Genomic DNA, 17,759 nt, shown 5'->3' with positions numbered 1-17,759 from the left:
GTACACGTGACAATAATAAATCAATCTAATCAAATCAGGATGGGCCACTTTTGCGACACAGAAAAATGTGGTGGCTACTTAGTAAGTCCCACAAATGAGACACATGATAAGATCATCTGTTTTATTGATATTGAGAAATAAATGTCAGACAGGACACTGAGAACAGCTCCTGCTCAGTTAGTGTTATTGAATCTTTTACATTCACAAGAGGGCAATTGAGACTCTCATCCAAATGACTTGACAGAACTGGAAACATAAGAGGACCATGCTAGTGATAAGCTGATGTTCCAGACTGTTAAAGCTGGAATAGCAGAACTCATGCATACTTGTCATATGACTGTGCCAACCAGAGATTCGGCCACATAGAGAGCAAAATCATGGAAAAGCCATCATTCAACATTGACAACTCTCAATGAAAGGATCTTGATGCCCTCATAGTATGTCTAAACCTACGAGAAAGTCAGAAGTGCTGTCAATTGGAGGTAAAGTGAAGTTGATACAGCAAATAGAAAATTGTGGCACAAAGCAAAACACAAGCCATCACTATGGAAGGGGGATTCCACTGTTGAGCAAGTCAATGATTCAGAAACGCAAGGGAGACACCTTGGTTTGCAAGCAAACATTCTCTCCTGCGAGGAAGTGTGTTAGACAGCTACCTATGCATTATGCATGTTAAATCTCTTGTTAATCACTCTAAAATATTAACCAAATATATTGACTCAACAAAATCAAGATCTGATTTTATTGTAGAAGTTTATAAAATAATGAGGGGTATAGAAAGAATTAACGGTAGTTTTTTTCTCCCCCCCTAGGATGGGGGATTCAAAACTAAGGGCTACGTTTTTAAGGTGAGAGAAAAAAAGAGATTTAAAAAAGACATGAGCAGAATCTTTTATGGAGGGTGGTTCGCATGTGGAATGAACTTCCTGAGAAACTGGGTGAATGTGGGTACAATTATTATATTTAAAAGACATTTGGAGAAGATAAATGAATAGGAAAAGTTTGGAAGGATAAGGGCCAGCAGCAGGCAGGTGGGACTAGTTTAGTTTGGGATTATGTTTAGCATGGACTGGAGGACCAAAGGGTCTGTTTCCATGTTGCAAGACTCTACGACTATGACTGGAGATTGGCCGGAAGTAACCAATTGTCAAGGATTTTCAGTTGTTGACACAGACGTACTACTTTGACAGAGATGTAGTTTACCAAGGCAATAAAACTGGGCTTAAAATCTTAAATAATCAAACGTGCTACAGGATTGTCTGAAATACACGGCCAAAAATGTCACAAGGATAAGAGGTTGCTTAAACCTGTTCTTAACTTCTGAACCACCTCAGAGAACAAAACAAATGGATGGAAAATCTTTAACAGCAGGAAAACAAAACTGTCAAACGTCCAGGTTGACAGTTACATCATCAAGCAGGAATACAAGAGATGATACTTGGCTGGAGAGAGATAGAGCTATATTTCCCTTGTCTCCAATTCTCATAAAAAGAAACAGCAAGATGCAATAGCCAAGACTGATACTCTATAAATCATTAGTTGAACAGTATACAACTTCATAAAACTTTATGTCCACAATTTTATTTCAAGTTAGAAATTAAGAAAGGCTTGAAAGCAACACATCTGTAAAAATATTACAACACATATAATTTAGTGGAAGAATAGATTTAAACCTTCCAATCCTCACTGCCCCTTCCTCAAATAAGGAAGAATTCTTCACGACCTTCTACAACTACCTTATAGAAACTGTTTCAACAAGAGGATTCCATTAAAGCAAATATGAAATGCATTCACCCAGATTTTGAACAGCAAAGGCACCGTGTTCACTGTTCAATGCACTTCCAATAACCAACCAATCTGACAATTTACCAACAGCATTGAAGTTCAGAATGGTGGTGGTGAGCCAAACTTGATCACAGTCAACACATAAAATCTCGTGTTTTATACTGTTCTCTCCTGGCCAATTTAGAAAAATGAGGGGGTGGGGGGGTGGATTGGGCAGTTGCTTCTCAAAATGCAGTTTTGGCTGCAACTGCGCCTCCTTATTTCCACCATAACAACTGAGAGTCCTGATAGCATCACTTTTATTTTTAAAGTAAAATTCAAAGTTAAAATGAAGACAGAATAATAGAAAATAAAAAATAGAAAATCTATGTCTGAAATATAATGGTTATGCAATCTGTATAGAACAGATTACATAAAATAGAAGGCAAAAGTGAGGACTGCAGATGCTGGAAACCAGAGTTTAGATTAGAGTGGTGCTGGAAAAGCACAGCAGGTCAGGCAGCAACCAAGGAACAGGAAAATTAACGATTCGGGCAAAAGCCCTTCATCAGGAATACAGGCAGGGAGCCTCCAGGGTAGAGAGATAAGTTGGGCAGGGGGGGCACTGGGGTGAAGGTAGCAAAGAGTACAATAGGTGAATGGGGGTGGGGATGGAGGTGATAGGTCAGAGGGGCGGGTGGAGTGGATACGTGGGAATGGAGATTGGCAGATAGGACAGGTCATGAGGACAGTGCTGAGCTGGAAGGATGGAACTAGGGTAAGGTCGGGGGAGGGGAAAAGCGGAAACTCGTGAAGTTCACATTAATGCCCTGGGGTTGAAGTGTTCTGAGACGGAAGGTGAGACGTTCTTCCTCCAGGCGCCCAGTGTTGAGGAAGTGACAGTTGAGGAGGCCCAGGGGCAGTATGCCCTCGGCAGAGTGGAAGGGGTGTTGAAATGTAGGGCCATGGGCGGTGGGGTTGATTGGAGATGTTCCCTAAAGCGCTCTGTGAGGAGGCGTCCAGTCTTCCCAATGTAGAGGAGACCGCATCGGGAACAGCGGATACAATACATGACATTGGTGGATGTTCTGGTGAAATGTTGATGAATGTGGTAGGCTCCTTTGGGACTTTGGATGGTGGTGAGGGAGGTGATGTGGGCGCAGATTTTGCAATTTCTGCAGTGGCAGGGAAAGTTGCCAGGAGGGGAGGGTGGGTTGTTAGGGGTATGGACCTGACCAGGTAGTCACGGAGGCAACGGTCTTTGAGGAAAGTGGAAAGGGGTAGGGAGGAAAATCTATCTCTGGTGGTGGGGTCCGTTTGGAGGTGGTGGAAATGTCGGCAGATGATGTGGTTGATGCAAAGGTTGGTAGGGTGGAAAGTGAGGACAAGGAGGATTCTGTCCTTGTTACAATTGGAAGGGTGGGGTTTGAGGGTGGAGGTGCGGGATGTGGATGAATGGGTTGGAGGGCATCTTTAACCACATGGGAAGGGAAATTGAGGTCTCTAAAGAAGGAGGCCATCTGGTGTGTTCTATAGTGGAACTGGTCCTCCTGAGAGCAGATACGGTGGAGGCGGAGGAATTGGGAATACAGGATGGCACTTTGCAAGAGGTAGGGTGGGAAGAGGAGTAATCCAGGTAGCAGTGGGAGTCGGTGGGTTTGTAAAAAATGTCAGTGTCAAGTCAGTCGTCATTAATGGAGATGGAGAGGTCCAGGAAGGGGAGGGAGGTATCAGGGATGGTCCAGGTGAATTTAAGATCAGGGTGGAATGTATTGGTGAAGTTAATGAACTGCTCAACCTCTTTGCAGGAGCACGAGGTGGCGCCGATGCAGTCATCAATGTAGCGGAGGAAGAGGTGGGCAGTGGTGCTGGTGTAACTACGGAAGATGGACTGTTTTATGTAGCCTACAAAGAGACAGGCATCGTTGGGGCCCATGGCTACCCCGTTGGTCTGGAGGGAGTGGGAGGATTTGAAGGAGAAATTGTTAAGGGTGAGGACCAGTTCAGCTAAACGAATGAGCGTGTCAGTGGAAGGACACTGTTGGGGACGTCAGAAGAGGAAGAAACGGAGGCTTAGAGGCCCTGGTCATGGCAGGTGGAGGTATAGAGGGATTCGATGTCCATGGTGAAGATGAGGTGTTGGGGGCCAGGGAAATGGAAGTCTTGGAGGTGGTGGAGGGCATGGGTTGTGTCTCGAACGTACGTGGGGAGTTGCTGGACTAGGCAGGGATAGGAGAAAGTGAGGACTGCAGATGCTGGAGATCAGAGCTGAAAAATGTGTTGCTGGAAAAGCGCAGCAGGCCAGGCAGCATCCAAGGAGCAGGAGAATCGACGCTTCGAGCATAAGCCCTTCTTCAGGAATAAGGAGGATGTGCCAAGCAGGCTAAGAGAAAAGGAAGGGAGGAGAGGCTTGGGGGAGGGTCGTTGGGAATGCGATAGGTGGAAGGTTAAGGTGAGGGTGATAGGCCGGAGAGGGGGTGGGGGCGGAGAGGTCTGGAAGAAGATTGCAGGTCAAGAAGGCTGTGCTGAGTCCGAGGGTTGGGACTGAGATAAGGTAGGGGGAGGGGAAATGAGAAAGCTGGAGAAATCTGCATTCATCCCTTGTGGTTGGAGGGTTTCTATGTGGAAGATGAGGCGCTCTTCCTCCAGGCATCGTGTTGCGATAGTTTGGCGATGGAGGAGGCCAAGGGCCTGCATATCCTTGGCACAGTGGGAGGGGGAGTTAAAGTGTTCAGCCATGGGGCGGTTGGGTTGGTTGGTGCAGGTGTCCCAGAGGTGTTCTCTGAAACATTCCGCAAGTAGGCGGCCTGTCTCCCCAATATAGAGGAGGCCACATCGGGTGCAACGGATGCAATAAATGAAGTGCGTGAAGGTGCAGGTGAATCTGTGACGGATATGGAAGGATCCCTTGGGACCTTGGAGGGAAGTGAGGGGGAGGTGTGGAAGCAAATTTTGCATTTCTTGCGGTTGCAGGGAAAGGTGCCGTGAGTGGAGGTTGGGTTGGTGGGGGGTATGGATCTGATGAGGGAGTCGCGTAGGGAGTGGTCTTTCCGGAATGCTGATAGGACAGTATCAATGTAGGTGGAGAGGAGGTCAGTGGGGCAGGAGCATGCTGAGACAATGGGTCGACCGGGGTGGTCAGGCTTGTGGATCTTGGAAGGATGTAGAATCGGGCGGTGGATGGGAGATCTCCTGAGGAGGGTAGGTTCTGTATGGTCTGGGAGATGATGGTTTGGTGATGGGAGGTGGGGTCATGGTCAAGGGGGCGGTAGGAGGTATCTTCATGTTGGCATCTGGCTTCAGCAGTATATAAAATATAATTTCAGTTATGTCTATAATTTGTTTCATGAAACATTCAGTGCAACAATTAAGCAGGTAAATATATAACTGTTTTACAAGAATATCACAGGACCATCACAGCTTAGCAGTAGATTAGGATTCTCCAGAATCTCCCATTTTTGAGAAATCTAGGGGTCACATTTTAATATCCAAATAAGTAGCTCCTCAAATGTTAGAAATCTTAAAACTTAGAAGTAAAGTTAGATTCGTAATAACAAATTAATTTATTCAATGCTTCAAATGATATGCTTTTTATTCTTTCATGGGGGAACAACAGTTCAGGCTTGGCCAGCATTTGTCATCCAACTCTAGCTGCCGTGGAGAATATAGTGGAGAACTGTCTCTTGAACTGGTGCAGTACATGTGACATAGGTACACTCTCAGTGTTCTTAGGCAGGTAGCTGCAGGATTCTGACCCAGGGACAGTGAAGAAACAATTGATATATTTCTCATTCAAGATGGTGCCTGGCTTGAAGTGGAATTTGCAATTGGTGTGTCCCTATAGATCTGCTGACCTGGTTCTTCTAGGTGGTACAAGTTAGAGGTGTGGAAGATTCTGTCAATGGAAGCTTTGAGAGTTGCTACTGTATGTTTTGCTGTTGGTAAATACTGCTACCATGCCTGTCATTGGTGAAGGAACTGAATGCTAAAGGTGGTGGATGGGATGTCAATCAAGCAGACAGTTTTGTCTTGGATGTTGTTAAGATTCAGGAGTGGTATTGGAGTCACAGACGAGCAAAAAGTATTCCAGTAACTCCTTACTTATGACCTATAGGTGGTGGAAAGGTTTTGGGACAGTAAGGGTATGCTTTCCACAGAATTCCTATCTTCTGACCTGTTTTTGTAGTCACACTACTATGGCAGCTAGTTCAGTTTGTTTCTGGGCAGTGGAGCTAACACGTCTATGGTTTACCATTTTAATAGCAGGGGACTGACTGACGGTAATGCCACTGAATGTGACAGATTCACCCTTGCACAAGGTGGTTATTCCCTGATACTGGAGTGACACAAATATTACTTGCTACCCAAACTTGAATATGGCCCAGATCTAGCTACATATGGACACAACTGTTTCAGCAAGATGGCGAATCATCGTTTGCTGAAGGGCAAATGATGTTGAGCAGTGTGCTATCACCAACGAATATCAATGAACACCCCTACTTCTGACCTTAAGATGGAGGAAAGAGACGTGATGAAGCAGCTGAAGATGGTTGTATATTAGGTACTATCTGGAAGAATTTATGTGGTGATCTGGAGCTGAGATTATCGGCTTGTATTCTGAGTTCAGAATACATCAATAACTGTTACCATCACATGGGTTTTGTGCTACAAGAGTTTTGATGCTTCATTTAAAATAGCAGTACAGTACATTATTATTTTCCTCTGCAATTATTTGTGAGCACCCAAGTTTACTTCAAGGATGGTATCACAGTTGATTTCGCAATCCATTATAAAACAGTTCTGACACATGATGCCCTTGATAATTTATCACCCCTTTCATCTAAGCTCCTGTTTGTACTGTAAGTGCCTCCCTGTGTTCAGTCTGCACTGTCATTACAGGCTCACCAAGGACACATGAATAAGGATAGTTGTATTTAGAAGTATTCATGCAAGGTGAACATTTCACTTAAAAGTGGAATGCTTCATAAATTGTGTCATAGTAAAACTAATCATTTAAAATTTGTGGGTTATTCATGCTAACTAATTTACTTTAAGACTAGCACCTTAGAGTAAAATTTATTCAACCATGACTGTCCTATGGATACAAATGCTTATGGCTCTGGTAAAAGAAACCACTTTCTGATGATATATGTCAAGCAGATTCATTGTTACAAATTTGAATTTATAACCGTAAGGTCTTTGTTTCACAGCATGAAGTACCAAACCTCTTGACATAACGAATACAGTAATTCTAATCCCCTGGTCATTTCTAATGAAATTGCTATGCTTTGTACTTAAGTTTTATTTTTGAATTTTAAAAATAATGTTGGTCACTTTCAAAATGCCACTTGTTCAACAATTATTTTTGCTGATTCTTTTTTATTAATTTCACTTAGACAAAGCTAACTTTAAAATTAGCTTCACTGCACAGATCACAACTATGATAAACATGAAATATGTTAGTGCTGAGTGATGCAAAAGTAGAGCTTGCTTCTTTTGACTATTTATGTAGGTTAAAATAGCCTTTGCTTTGTACTTACTTTATAAACAAACAGTTTGTTGGGTTAGTAATTTAAAATACAAAAATGTGGGTCACTGTTATATTACTTCAAATTTTGTGAGTACTTGTCAACCAGATTTGAACAAATTTTCAGAATATCTGTGATTCTTTCATCATTCAAAACAAATGTCCAGAACTTTGGGTCTGCATGACATTCATATGTGACATTATTCAACTCTGTAGTTCACACTTTCAAACAAGGTATACAGAGAACTTGAGGGGGCCTCTTGTGGCACAGTGGTAGTGTCCCTAACACTGAGACAGGAAGCCCCATCTTTTCCAATAGCATCTCTGAACAGGTGGATTAAAAATATCTACAAGGACTCTGTGGTACACTGGCAGTGTCCCCACCTCAAGGCTGGAAGGTGTAGATTAGAATCCATCTGCGCTGGAGATACGTCATGTCATGTCTGAATAGGTTGATTCAAAACACTGACAAGAATTTTTGAAAAGGGCTCCTGAGGCAGAGTGGTGGAGTTCCTACCTCTGGACCAGAAGGGCTGGGCTCAAGTCCTACCTAGGTCAGAGAGATGTCATAACATATGAACAGATAGATTGAAAAATATCTAGAAGTGCCACACATTGCAAGTTAAATAGGACTCACAGGAAGCACAAGTCGAAACGGCAGACTGTTACCATTACGATATTCTTTCCATTTTTCCATTGACAAGATTATTAAGTCTAAACTGGTAATCAGCAAAAAACTCACAGAGTATTCAATGCCATTGCAACAACACAATTTTCAAACCATATAAAAACATGCCAAGAAAAGGCAAGATACCACTCTCTGCTAAATTACAGTGTATAGAGGTTCTGATGTCTACCTGCTTTTTAAAACATCAAATGGCAGCTGGAAAGCCCAAATTATTGGGAGAGAAACAAAACTTCAACACTGTAGTTGAATAAATTCAAAATCACTCAAGAGTTCTAATGAACTAAAAATCACACCTTGCCTTCACACTAAAACATTTTGCCCGAGCATGAACAGTTTCAGCTCAACTTAACTCTCATTAAAGATTGCTATTTCAATCTAAAGATACTCTTCTTTGGGATTTAAAATAGATACATGCCAGGTAATGCATATTGCTGTTTTAAATTCAAGAGGAGAGTCATTGCTTTAAATGATAGAAATAAATTGCATTAGAAAATGTATTCAAATCTATTATTTGAAATCTTGAATGCAAGTCAGAAGTTACTTTATTCATTAACAGACACAGTCTTTCAGATAAAACATCTTTCTTCATTATCATAAACCAGCAAGTGATATGTAAGTCACCCATGGACATATTTATAACTTGCAGATCACAAAGATTCAGCATCTAAAGCTGATATCCATAGCATTCCTAGCTAATTAGTAAACAGAGGGGAGAGACAATTATGCTCTTGCAAAGAACATTGTTTTCATAATTTTAACATGTCATGAACTTCGTATCTTACACTGAAGGGCAGTGCCAAACATAATTAATAAATTCAATACATAATGTTTGCAATATTCAGACATTTCTGCACTGTGTTCAGACTCGTCTAAATCTAAATAATGACATGTATTACATTGATATGTTGCATACATACGTAATTCCTGAAGAAGGGCTTTTGCCCGAAACGTCGATTCCCCTGCTCCTCGGATGCTGCATGGCCTGCTGTGTTTTTCCAGCACCACATTTTTCAACTACATACGTAATGCTCAGGTTTCAAATAAAATCTTTTTTTCACATGCTGGGGATCACTAAAGCACATGCTATCTGGAAGAAACCTTTTTTTTAAAATGTACAAAGCTTCTTACAAACAGAAAAGACTAAGAATATGGCAGTTAACTGTCTGGTAGACATGGCCATGGACTTGTAGATGGGATTAATATCTATCACCCCAAGTAAGACCTACCAGTTGAAAATAAAATTTAATGCAGAGAAATTCAAGGATTCTATTTGTCAACTGGTCTTTGTTCAGCCTAAGAAGTTTCCACAATTTGCCAGACGTTGGCATTGGTGAATGGTATTCGGTCAAATTTTTGTTTGAAATGAGCACTTCCCAGGATTCCATGTTAAACCTTTATGAATGCTTCCCTTCTTTCGGTTTCTAATTGAGTTGAGACATGTCAAATTCAAGCCAGCTTAACTGATCTCTGATCTTACTCCCTGAAAGCATGGCAAAACTAGGAGCTGAGTGTTTGAAATCTTGTAGGGCATATAATGGTATGCAGGATGTAGAATTTGAGATTTGTATGTTGTTTTGTGGGTATACAGTGTCCAATTCCCAATATATAGAAGAAACAAGAACAATGCAACATTCAATTTACAATTAGTCTCAAGTTCTCATCTATATTTATCAATACATAGTTTTCTGTAAAACCAGAGCAGGCATTCCTAAATTGATGAAGCTCATATATAACTAAGATGGGTGGGTTGCTGCCAGGTAAGTAAATTACTGCTCTTGGATTCATTTCTGTTCAATGAACTGAAATAGTGGTGTGTAAATGAAGTGCCACCTGGAACATAATTTCAATTTTCTTCAGACTGATTGATGGGTCGTAATTCTGAGCTACAGACACAGAGCAGTTGCTGATAGCTGGGTAAAATAAATGGACAAAGAAATGAACAGTCACAGGCTGAACATTCACAGCAATAGCTTATTTAGTTGTAAACTTTGCTTGTAATCTTTTTTCAGTTTAACAGCTTTCCACCTGTCTTGGTGTATAAATACTCCTCAGAGGTTGTGGCAGAGAAGAATAGCTCAAACAGTAAGTGCAAATACAGTTTTATTTAACTCCATAGATGGATAGTGTCAGGCAGCACCCCACAACTTTTAACTGGCAAATCATAGCTAAGTACTTGACAAAAATATTGGCTCCTGTCTGTTAAAATGTCATCCCTTTTGTAAAATAAACAAATGCTTATTCATTATATTTCACCCATCTCTATCTTGCACGAAGAAACCACACCCACGATGCTGTACTAAATGCATAATTTACACTGTGCCTCAAGCAGAATATAGAGGTAAAAACAATGACTGCAGATGCTGGAAACCAGATTCTGATTCAGTGGTGCTGGAAGAGCACAGCAGTTCAGGCAGCATCCAACGAGCAGCGAAATCGACGTTTCGGGCAAAAGCCCTTCATCAGGAATAAAGGCAGTGAGCCTGAAGCGTGGAGAGATAAGCTAGGGGAGGGTGGGGGTGGGGAGAAAGTAGAATAGAGTACAATGGGTGAATGGGGGAAGAGATGAAGATGATAGGTCAGAGAGGAGAGGGTGGAATGGATAGGTGGAAAAGGAGATAGGCAGGTAGGACAAGTCCGGACAAGTCATGGGGACAGTGCTGAGCTGGAAGTTTGGAACTAGGGTTTAGGTGGGGAAAGGGGAAATGAGGAAACTGTTGAAGTCCACATTGATGCCCTGCGGTTGAAGTGTTCCGAGGCAGAAGATGAGGCGTTCTTCCTCCAGGCGTCTGGTGGTGAGGGAGTGGCGGTGGAGGCGGCCCAAGACCTCCATGTCCTTGGCAGAGTGGGAGGGGGAGATGAAATGTTGGGCCACGGGGCGGTGTGGTTAATTGGTGCAGGTGTTCCAGAGATGTTTCCTAAAGCACTTTGCTAGGAGGGGCCCAGTCTCCCCAGTGTAGAGGAGACCGCATCGGGAGCAATGGATACAATAAATGATATTAGTGGATGTGCAGGTAAAACTTTGATGGATGTGGAAGGCTCCTTTAGGCCCTTGGATAGAGGTGAGGGAGGAGGTGTGGGTGCAGGTTTTACAGTTCCTGCGGTGGCAGGGAAAGTGCCAGGATGGGAGGGTGGGTTGTAGGGAGGCGTGGACCTGACCAGGTAGTCACAGAGGGAACGGTCTTTGCGGAAAGCAGAAAGGGGTGGGGAGGGAAATATATTTCTGGTGGTGGGGTCTTTTTGGAGATGACAGAAATGTCGGCAGATGATTTGGTTTATGCGAAGGTTTGTAGGGTGGAAGGTGAGCACCAAATATAGTCTGTGGTAGTTTTCTTCCGATGGCACAGGTAGAACATTCTCGAGCACAGGTCACAGGCAGAAATGATACTGTTGTAGTTAACAGAGCAAAGCAGTTGTCAGTATGTTTGTACAACATGACAAAAAAACAATCCTTCAATTTGAGGATTAGGGCCCAAGCACTGCACTATATTGGCATACCTCAACTCATGTAAAAGGAACATGGATCTACACCTGAGGTGCTGAAAGCTGCAAGGCTACAGAAGAGATGTAAGTAAGTGGGATTACAAAAGGCACCTAGTTTATTCAGCTGGCATTGATGTGAAGTCGCTTATTGGCCTCTTTCTGTGCTGTAAGTTTGCCATGGCATACCTCACATTTCCTTCAAAGATATTAGGTATGAAACTTCAACATTTAGGCTGAACAACATTAGGAGAGTAAGTACACACTGACAAAAATCACAGCAATTCACCAAGATACCTCACTACCTTAAGGACAATTGGACGTAGACAACAAAAGTTAGCTTTGCTAGCAATGCTCATCCCAAAAATGATATTGTAGTTGTGTATACAAAAGCACCCTTCTTCACTCAGATCAAATTCTGTATGCTTTGGGAAGCACTGTTGTTTAATACGTAGCCTCAGCCCTTCAGGATATTACCAACATTTATGTGGAGTCCTTCTCTTCTTTCATTATAACTTGTAATCTGTTTTGGATGTTAACACACATATTTCATTACAAGAGCTGCACGAGTTTTCACAGATATTTTCTGTCAAATCATTGATGACAACATATTTTTGACTGAGTGTTTTTTAAGACAGATAATTGGATTTCAGCTGATCATCTAGTGCTGACGTCATTACTGTTTGCTCTTCACCCTTCTGCCTGCCTCAAACTTCTGTAAAAGCTGTGGGATAGAAACACAGAATCCGGGAGTAGCAACAAGCCATCTGTTCAGCCGCCATTCAATATGTTGGTCCTCTTATCTCAATGTGATTTTCCCCTCTTTCTCCCCATATCCTTTGCTCCCTCGAATATCTCAAAATATCAATCTCTTTCTTGAATATACTCAGTGACCTAGCCTTCACAGCGTTCTGTTTTAGCAAACTCTATCTTCTGAGTGAAGAAACGTTTCTTCATCTTATTGGTCTACCTCTTATCCCGAGACATCCCAATTAAGACAAACATCTGTCAAGACCCCAGAATTTTATATGTTTCCATCAAATCCCCTCTCATTCTTCTAAACTCTAGCGAATACAAGCCCAATTGTACTGATCTCTCCGCTAATAATACACCTGCCATCCCTCATAATAGCCTTGTGAACTTTTCCTACATTCCCTCTATGGCAACTATTTCCTCTCTTAGGTAGGGAGGCCTTTACACAATACTCCAAGCGCACTCTCACGAAGGTCCCGCATAACCACAATAAGGTATTCCTACTTATAAACTCAAATAGCAGTTAAATGCTCATGAAATGCTCATGGGCGGCATGGTGGCACAGTGGTTAGCACTGCTGCCTCACAGCGCCAGAGACCCAGGTTCAATTCCCGACTCAGGCGACTGACTGTGTGGACTTTGCACATTCTCCCAGTGTCTGCGTGGGTTTCCTCCGGGTGCTCCGGTTTCCTCCCACAGTCCAAAGATGTGCAGGTCAGGTGAATTGGCCATGCTAAATTGCCTGTAGTGTTAGGTGAAGGGGTAAATGTAGGAGTATGGGTGGGTTACGCTTCGGTGGGTCGGTGTGGACTTGTTGGGCTGAAGGGCCTGTTTCCACACTGTAAGTAATCTAATCTAATCTAATCTAAACTTTTTACATGGTCGAGACACATAATAATGGGAGGCACTAATGGAAGCAACCAGACAAAATATAATTGTTGCAACAAAGACGTGGTTGCAGGGTGACCGAGCTGGGAACTAAACATTCAAGGGTATTTGACAGTTAGGAAGGGGAGGTACAAAGGATGTGGTGGAGTATCATTGACAACAATGTGCAAGTTCAGTACATTGGTGGGAGGGAAATTTGGATCAGATAATCAAGACGTAGAATCAGTTTGGGTGCAAAGAAACAATAAGGGACCATAAGCATTGGCAGTTAGTTAGATTCCCTACAGTATGGAAACAAGCCCTTCAGCCCAACATGTTCACACTGACCCTCTGAACAGTAACCCACCCCAGGCCATTCCTCCACCCTCTACTTACCCCAAACTAATGCACCTGACACTATGACCTGCACTGTGGGAGGAACCGGAGCCCCCGGAGGAAACCTACACAGTCAAAGGGAGAGTGTGCAAACTCCACATAGACAGACAGTCACCTGAGGCGGGAATTGAACCCAGGTCCCTGGCACTGTGAGGCAGCAGTGCTAACCTCCAAGCCACTGTGCAACCCCAGTTGCTGTTTAAAGGCCTCCATACAAAAGTGGGAACATAGGTCAAGGTCATGGTATAAATTAGGGAATTAGAAGTGGTTGCAGTAAGGATAATCCAATAATTATGGGTGGCTGCAATTTACAAATAGATCTGGCAAATCTAATGAGCACCAAAGCTATGGAGGACAAATTCATGGAATGTGTTAGAGATGGCTTCCTGTAGTACCATGAAGGGTTTTTGCCCGAAACGTCGATTTTCCTGCTCCTTGGATGCTGCCTGACCTGCTGTGCTTTTCCAGCACCATTCTGATCTCCAGCATCTGCAGTCCTCACTTTTGTCACCTACAGTACCATGCTGAGACTTGGTAAACAGGTTATTTTAAATTTTGTATGATGCAATAAAAAAGGGCTAATTAATAACCTTGTTGCAAAAGAACATTTAGGAGCAAGTGAACATGAGTATTAAAAATTACGATCATGTTTTAAACGATGTGTTTCAATTTGAAACAAAAGTCTTAAAATCTAAACAAATGCAACTATGAATGGTCGAGGTGACTAAGGTGAACTGTGGCTGAGACAGGAAAATTTGTGGTGGAAAGTAGTAAATTTCAAAAATAAAGCAAAATAGTTACTGAGACTTCCTTCATGATAAGAAATTCTGGAGAAATAACAGAGGTTCAATGGATTACGATGATTGAGGAACTGAAAGATAACAGTATTAGTAAAACAATAGCATTGCAAAAATTAATGGAGTTGATGCCATATTGATGAATTCTTACAAGCCAATGACCTATACTCCAGAGTGCTGTATGCTGTGGGTGCAGAGATGGTAGAAATAATGGTGATCATTTTTCAAAATTCTAGAGTCTTGAATGGTGCCTGCAGATTGAATGGCTGCAAATGCTACCCCACTATTTATGACAGCAGCAACAGAGGAAATTGGGAACTCTAGGCTTGAAGCTTAGTATTTGTGTTTGGGGAAAACTAGAATCTATTAAAGAGGTGCAATAACAGGACACTTAGAGTAGAAAGATCGGATTGCCAAAAATCCACATGGTTTATGAAAGAGAAATCATGTTTTTTCAGGATGTTACTTGCAGACTAAATAAAAGGGGGTATTGGTGCATGTGATTCATTTAAATTTTCAGAGTTCTTTTGATAAAGTTCCACACAACAGGTTAGTAAACAAAATCAGAACATAGCACTGTAGGAAGCTATCTCTAACACATTACATGAATTTTTCCTCCACCTCATTAGTACAGATTAGATTGACCAAATCTATTCATAAATGACTAATAGCTGGGCTACATGAGGAGAGATTGCGAAGCCTGTGCTGTACTCTCTGGGGTTCAGAAAAATGAGAGATGGTCTCATCAAAACTTACAAAATTCTTATGATTAGAAGCTTGGATACAAGAAGAATGTTCGCATAAGATGAGCATCCTTTCCAGGGGGATTCTATATCAGATTCCTGAAATGAAGCACCAGTGATCACCTAAAAAGAAATTTGAAAGCTCCGAGAACTACAAAGAACTTCTCTAAAAATTGTTCAGCATCTCGGAGATTTCCAATTAGTAGAAAATCACCAAGTAGCTAATATTATCATGCACACTTTAGTGAGAATTAAAATCAAATAACTTACAGCACGGTATAAAAGTCCAGATTCACTACTTCATTGCTTATTACTAAATAACATTGTGCTACTTACTCACAACTGTATATCTATTATGTAGTTCAGCAACATTTGGATTTATTGCCATTCTAAGTTTTAGCTTCCTAGAATATTAATCATCAGCCTAATATTCTGCATTGCATGGGGAAAACAATGGTTCTTTTAACACACTGTTCAGTAATCAAGTTTCAAATATACAAGCTAAAGAGAAGAATAGTTTAGAAAACACAGATACTTCTTAATTGGATCCCAGGAAAGTTGATGTTTATTTTGTTGATAAAAGGTTCGATGCAAGCCATGTTAATTCCGAAGTGATTCATTACTAATTCTTGAATAAGCATCACAAATCAAGTTGTATTTACAGTGGGAAAAGTAACACCAACTGCTGACTCAGATGCTGGTTTAGAACACTGACTTCCAAAACTGGAGACCCATTTCGTGGCTCAGTTCCAAACTTATTATCAGAGATCGTGAAATGAGTTTTTCAAAGTCTTTAATGTCTTCCCATCCTCTTATGAAATTCAAATTACTGGAAACACAGCTGTTGAGTCTATCTCCCCCCTTAAGGACTGCTCGTTACATCCTCCTTGGTTTTATATTGGTCCACACACTGCAAAACACATTTTCTAAGGCCTAAACTTATCTCTGTATATCTCAACTTCACATACTGCCCATAAATACACAACAGCCTTCAGCTAACTTGCCATGCCTCTGTAGAAATCCAGGAGAAAGTGAGGACTGCAGATGCTGCAGAATCAGAGTCGAAAAGTATGGTGCTGGAAAAAAGTACAGCCGGTCAGGCAGCATCTGAAAAGCGAGAGAGTCAACATTTCAGGCATAAGCCCTTCATCAGGAATGTGAAGGGGGAAAGGGACTGAGAGATAAATAGGAGAATGGGGGTGGGTTGGGGGGAAATTGGTGCGATGGTGATAGGTGCAAGTAGGAGGTGATTGAGAGGGGTCAGTGTGGAGGGTGGAGCAGATAGGTGGAAAGGAAGATGGACAGATAAGACAGGTCAAGAGGTTGATGCAGAGTTGGAGGGAGTTAGAAATTGGTGAAGTCAATGGTGATGCCATGTGGTTGCAGGGTTCGACATGGAAGATGAGGTGTTCTTCCTCCAGTTATCAGATGGCTTTGATTTGGCAGTGGAGGCAGCCCAGGATTTGCATATCCTTGAGGAAATGGGAGGGGGAGTTAAAGTGGTTAGACACAGGGCGGTGGGGGTTGGTTGGTGCATGCAGAACACAGCTGTTCCCTGAACCGCTCTGAGTTGGTGCTCAGTCTCCCCGACGTAGAGGAGACCACATCGACAGCAATGGATGCAGTAAATGAAGTGGGTGGATGTGCAGGAAAATCGGATTTAAAATAACCCTTTAGGGTCTTGGATGAAGGCGAGGGGGGTGGGGGAGGTGTGAACACAGACTCTAATTTTTAAAATCCTTCAAAACTGATCATTTTCACTAGGCTATCAATAACAGTGGAATCACTGACCAAGAAAGACTGAGATCCACCTACAGAGCCATCAACTGTTCTGGTTATCTCTCCCAGTCTCCTCACTCAAAGACTCAGCCCTTTCTCTTTATTGTTACTCTATTTTGTTTTCTCTCATGTAAAATCTTCACAAATCTGTAATATTAAAAGGGCTATACAACAATCCTATCGTTGCATGCTGTCACTTTTGACTTTGTGCTGCTTCTAGTTAATTTCAGGCATGACAGTTAGCCATTGTGACTCCAGCTTTTCATCAATTACATTACCAATTTGGGGTGGCACAGTGGTTGGTAGTTAGCACTGCTGCCTCACAGCGCCAGAGACCCAGGTTGAATTTCACACTCAGGCAGTTGTGTGGAGTATGTACATTCTCCCAGTGTCGGTATGGGTTTCCTCCAGATGCTCCAGTTTCCTCCCACATTCCAAAGATTTACAGACTAGGTGAATTAGTCATGGGAAATGCAAGGTTACTGGGATAGAATCGGGATATGTGGGATGCTCTTTGGAGGGCAAGTGTGGATTTGATGGGCCAAATGGCTGCTTCCATACTGTAGGGATTCTGAGATTCTGGAAAAAAAAATCCTTAAACTACTTATTTAACTGGTGATCAGATCAATACAACAACCTGAAAGCAAAGAGGCATCCTCAAATTATAGACCAGAGTTTTTAACGTATAGAAATTCGAAGGGAATACATCTGGACAAGATGCAACAGTGCCAACTTATATTTTATTTCACGTGTTTTAGACACTAATCCAAAATATCAAAATCATTGAAGTGCTATCTATTAATTTATGCTCTAATACTTGCTATCGTTGATAATTTAAATTCTGCACGCAGAAGATAGTACAATACATTTAATTTAACTAGTTTATAGTTGACATATCTCACAAAGAAAAGTCAATATTCCAATTCGTTTCAAGTATAACTGAAATGAATTCACACTACTCGTAAAAC

The 17,759-nt window shown here is 42.0% G+C and overlaps 1 protein-coding gene across 1 annotated transcript in view; it reads right to left on the bottom strand.

The window, feature by feature from the left end:
- ddx10 (DEAD (Asp-Glu-Ala-Asp) box polypeptide 10) overlaps positions 1-17,759 on the bottom strand; it is a 208,004-nt gene that overhangs the window by 92,879 nt on the left and 97,366 nt on the right. The window lies entirely within an intron of this gene.

The sequence above is a fragment of the Hemiscyllium ocellatum genome, chromosome 6, assembly GCF_020745735.1.
Source record: "Hemiscyllium ocellatum isolate sHemOce1 chromosome 6, sHemOce1.pat.X.cur, whole genome shotgun sequence".
Lineage (NCBI taxonomy): Eukaryota > Metazoa > Chordata > Chondrichthyes > Orectolobiformes > Hemiscylliidae > Hemiscyllium > Hemiscyllium ocellatum.
The sequence above is the reverse complement of the archived record's forward strand: the minus strand, read 5'-3'. Positions and strand labels throughout refer to the sequence as shown.